Source organism: Cebus imitator, unplaced genomic scaffold (genome assembly GCF_001604975.1).
Source record: "Cebus imitator isolate Cc_AM_T3 unplaced genomic scaffold, Cebus_imitator-1.0 Scaffold16, whole genome shotgun sequence".
NCBI lineage: Eukaryota > Metazoa > Chordata > Mammalia > Primates > Cebidae > Cebus > Cebus imitator.
The window spans coordinates 8,953,645-8,958,514 of NW_016107331.1; the positions used below are offsets into that span (position 1 = coordinate 8,953,645).

General features: G+C 39.5%; 1 non-coding gene and 1 pseudogene across 1 annotated transcript; both read left to right on the forward strand.

Annotated features, from left to right (window-relative positions):
- The first annotated feature begins 1,152 nt into the window (after window positions 1–1,152).
- LOC108288352 lies at window positions 1,153–2,890 on the forward strand (annotated as a pseudogene).
- A 42-nt stretch (window positions 2,891–2,932) lies between these two features.
- On the forward strand, window positions 2,933–3,063 carry LOC119468319. Its single transcript, XR_005196981.1, has one exon. It is a non-coding gene; the product is annotated as a small nucleolar RNA SNORA70 (small nucleolar RNA).
- Window positions 3,064–4,870: the final 1,807 nt, after the last annotated feature.

Consider the following 4,870-nt stretch of genomic DNA (forward strand, 5'->3'; position numbering starts at 1 on the left):
GCAGGAATGCTTCATCCAGAATCATTTGACCTGAATGTTGGGTCCCATATTTTCTACTTGTCCTGGCCATCTGAGCCAGTATCATTGACAGTCAGATGTAGATCATAGAAAAGTCCTTAGAAACTTGGAGTCCCAGTAATGAATGGGAATCCTGAGGCAGACAAATCACACTCTTACAAACCAATTCAACGGACTCTCAATTTAAACGAAACCTTGTTATTGTGACTGCTGAGAGAACAGAACGTGTGTATTTAGTATCTTCCTCAACAAAACCCTATAAAACATCCTCGTGCACTTGCCAAAGTGTATGAGTAGACTGAGACCACACAGTTATCATGGCATCTCTTCCCAGAGAGTCAACTTGAACCATAGTAAGTATTTTAAAGCATTACTTAAATGTAAAACAAACATGAAGTCAGGCACAGAGGCTCATGCCCGTAATCCCAGCACCTGGGAGTTCGAGATCAGTCTGGGCAACACGGCGAAAAATTGTCTTTACAATAAATACAAAAAGCAAAAATTAGCCAGGTATGGTGGTGAGTGCCTGTCTCAGCTACTTGGGAGGCTGAGGTGGGAGGATAGCTTGAGGCTGGGAGGTTGAGGCTGCAGTGATTCATGATGGCACCACGGCACTCCAGCCTGGGCAACAGAGCAAGACCTTGTCTGAAAACAAAAACAAAAACAATAAAAATCATGAACCTATTATGGGGTAATACGTAATAATTGCTTAAATTTTTAAGGAAAACAACCACAAGATTTTAAATGCCTTTAGACTTCCTGCCTTGACTTATCCTCAACAGTTATCTTGTTCTCTACCACCACTGGTGTAATTCTGTTGATGGAGTTTCGCCACTCAAAACTTTCTCCTCTATTGCCAGTTAGGGGTACTTTGGTAGAAAATGTTTAAAAAAAAAAAGAAAACTGTTCTAAACCTACCTAAAATATCAGCTATCTGGCTCATGATATGGTCTGACATAGGACAGTCTTTCTATCTGTTCCATGTCAGAAAATATAAGAACATATAACAGTCTTTCTATCTTTTGGGGGCTAGAACTTCCACTCATGAAAGGCTACGAAGAGGTGGTATTTTGTAGACATTATTCAAGGTTGATAAAATTTGAATTCTTGCCTTTTGGCTTTCTGAACAGCACCATGGTAGTTGGCAAGAATAAGTGCCTTATGAAAGGTAATAAAAAGGGAGCCAAGAAGAAAGAGGTCAATCCATTTTCTAAGAAAGATTGATATCATGTGAAAGCACCTGCTATATTCAATTTAAGGAATATTGAAAAGACAATAGTTACCAGGATTCACGGAACAAGAATCACACCTGATGGCCTTAAGGGTCATGTGTTTGAAGTGTTTGTTGCTGATCTGCAGAATAATCAAGTTGCATTTAGAATATTCAAGCTGCTTACTGAAGATGTTCAGGGCAAAAGCTGCCTAACTTCCATGGCATGGATCTTACCCATGACAAAATGTGTTCCTTGGTCAAAAAATGGTAGACCATGACTGAAGCTCCTGTACATGTCAAGTCTACCAATGGTTATTTGCTTACTCAGTTCTGTATTGATTTTACTAAAAAATGCAACAATCAAATACAGAAGAGCTCTTTTTTAAAAAATATATATATTTTATTGCAGTTTGGGTTTGGGATACATATGAAGAACATGCAAGATTGTTGCATAGGTACATACATAGCAATGTGGTTTGCTGCCTTCCTCCCCATCACCTATATCTGGCGTTTCTCCCCTTGTTATCCCTCCCTAATTCCCCACCCCCCGCTGTCCCTCCCCTAGTTCCCCACTAGAGACCCCAGTGTGTGATGCTCCCCTCCCTGTGTCCATGTGTTCTCATTGTTCATCACCCTCCTATGAGTGAGAAGATGCAGTGTTTGATTTTCTGTTCTTATGTCAGTTTACTGAGAATGATGGTTTCCAGGTTCATCCATGTCCCTACAAAGGACACAAACTCATCATTTTTTATGGCTGNGTATATGTGCCACATTTTCCCTGTCCAGTCTGTCATCGATGGGCATTTGGGTTGGTTCCAAGTCTTTGCTATTGTAAACAGTACTGCAATGAACATTCATGTGCATGTGTCCTTATAATGGAACAATTTATAGTTCTTTGGGTATATACCCAGTAATAGGATTGCTGGTTCAAATGGAATTTCTATGTCTAGATCCTTGAGGAATAGCCACACTGTCTTCCACAATGGTTGAACTAATTCACACTCCCACCAATAGTGTAAAAGTGTTCTATTTCTCCACATCCTCTCCAGGATCTGTTGTCTCCAGATTTTTTAATGATTGCCATTCTAGCTGGCGTGAGATGGTATCTCAATGTAGTTTTGATTTGCATTTCTCTAATGACCAGTGATGATGAACATTTTTTCATATGTCTTCTTTTGTAAAGTGTCTGTCCATATCCTTTGCCCACTTTTGAATGGGCTTGTTTTTTTCTTGTAAATTTGTTTTAGTTCTTTGTAGATTCTGGATATTAGCCCTTTGTCAGACGGGTAGATTGCAAAAGTTTTTTCCCATTCTGTTGGTTGCAGATTCACTCTAATGATTGTTTCTAGGTCTGTCCAACTCAGAAGAAGATGGTGGAAATCATAAAGATGTGCAGACAAAGGACTTGAAAGAAGTGGTTAATAAATTGATTCCATACAACATTGGAAAAGACAAAGAAAATGCTTGCCAATCTATTTATCCTCTTCATGATGTATTCATTAGAAAAGTAAAAATGCTGAAGAAGCCCAAGTTTGAATTAGGAAAACTCATGAGATTCATGGTGAAGTTAGTTGTTCTGGAAAAGCTACCAGGGGCAAGACAGGTGCTAACGTTGAATAAGCTGATGGATATGAGCCATAAGTCCAAGAATCTGTTTAAAGTTCAGACTTTTAATAGTGGAAAATTAAAAAGCCTATTTGTCTGCAGCCAATTAAGTTGTCAAAGCTGTTTTCCTCATGGGAGCTTGGTGTGCAAGGGCTGCAAACAGCAGGTTCCTTAGTATGGAGCCTGTTTCTTGTATGGGTTGCCTCTCAGGGCCCTTGGAGACAGCTCTTTCCAATGTATGTTAATGTCTCTGAACTTATGCTTTCTGAGTGTAGGCTATAGATAGGTATGCAAGGTGCCTTTTGAATGCTTCAGGGCACCATAGCCTGGGTTCATATGGGCCAATTCATCAAGTTCATCTGCACAAAGCAGAACAAGGATCATGTGATTGAGGCCCTTCACACGGCCAAATTCAAGTTCCTGGCTGCCAGAAGATCCACATGTCAAAGAAGTGGGGCTTCATCAAGTTCAATTTGAATGAATCTGGCAACATGGTGGCTGAGAAGTAGCTTATCCCAGATGACTACAGAGTCAAATACATCCTCAACTGTGGCCCTCTAAGCAAATGACAAGCCCTGTACTCATGAGGGCTTCCACTGTGTAGCCATCTCCTAATGCTAACCAGTAAGTCCTACTTTCTATCGGGGGGGAAAAAAAGAGTCCTATTTGTGCAGAAAAAAAAAAATCCAAATTCTTTGATAAGGTTTCTAAGTTCACAGATTTCTGAGTCAATGAATTTGACACCCAGATCCTTAGGCAATAAGAATGCAACATTTTCCTTTTTCACTCCTCTATCTACTTTTCTCTAGACACCCAAATCCCTAACCAAGAGTTTTTTATGATGGCAGCATCATTCCACCATGGAATTCTCAGGTCTCTAATCCAGTGCCTGATAGGAAATGAGTACTCAGTATTTGTTGGTTGACAGAGAATATTTGGAGATAGTAGCTTTGAGTAAGGAAGGTATCTTAGTAGTCAAGTTTTTCTTTCTCTGCCTGTGTCCTTACTTATTTTGGCAGACATACAAATAAGGCCAATAGTTTGGTGGTGTTGATTGTTTTTCACTACTTCTAACTAAAGATTTACCTTATCTATGTTGTTGCATAATTATAAATATATGTTAGGATTTTGTTTTTTTTGGGATTGAATGTTTTGACTTAGAAATTTATCTTCCTGCAAAACATATTTTAAACTTTTTCTTCTAGATCTGTTTGAACATACCCTAATAAAAGAATAAGCTCATGAGTGGGGAATTCCAATGCAATTCTTTATAGCATTTAACACATGGCAAGTGATTAATAAACACTGACTGAAAGGAATTTTTTTTTTTTTTTGAGACAGTCTTACTCTGTTGCCCAGGCTGGAGGGCAGTGGTGTGATCTTGGCTCACTGCAACATCTGCCTCCCGGGTTCAAGCGATTCTCCTGCCTCAGCCTCCTGAGTAGTTGATTTACAGGCACCTGCCACCATGCTCAGCTAATTTTTGTATTGTTAGTAGAGATGGGATTTCACCATGTTGGCCGAGCTACTCTAGAACTCCTGACCTCAGGTAGTCCACCTGCCTCAACTCCCCAAAGTGCTGAGATTACAGGCATGAGCCACTGTGTCTGGCTGAAATGAATTTGAAAGGCAATGCGATAAGGTACAGAGCCTAGAAGAAAACTCCAGGTTTTCAGTCCAGACTGAGCCAGTTGTGTGATCAAGTACAAGTCACTTAACTACTTTGATGAGTGCTTTTCTCTCCTTATTTCCACATCCTGCTTCAAGCCTACTAACCTGTGAGGCTTCAAATCTTCAATTAAAGTTGTACTAAATTGTTTTCGAAGAAGATAAAAATGTCAACAATGGTACAAATTATACAGGTTATAACTCTTCCAGAAGGAGAATTAAGATGCAATATACAAAATATCAGCTATGTGGTTGCAATGAGCAATGATAGAATTTAATTTTGTTATATTTTCAGATGAGCTCATCCATGTTCTAGGTAAAAGCTAAACACAGAAAATAACATGGCCTCATGCTTAAGGGGAAATG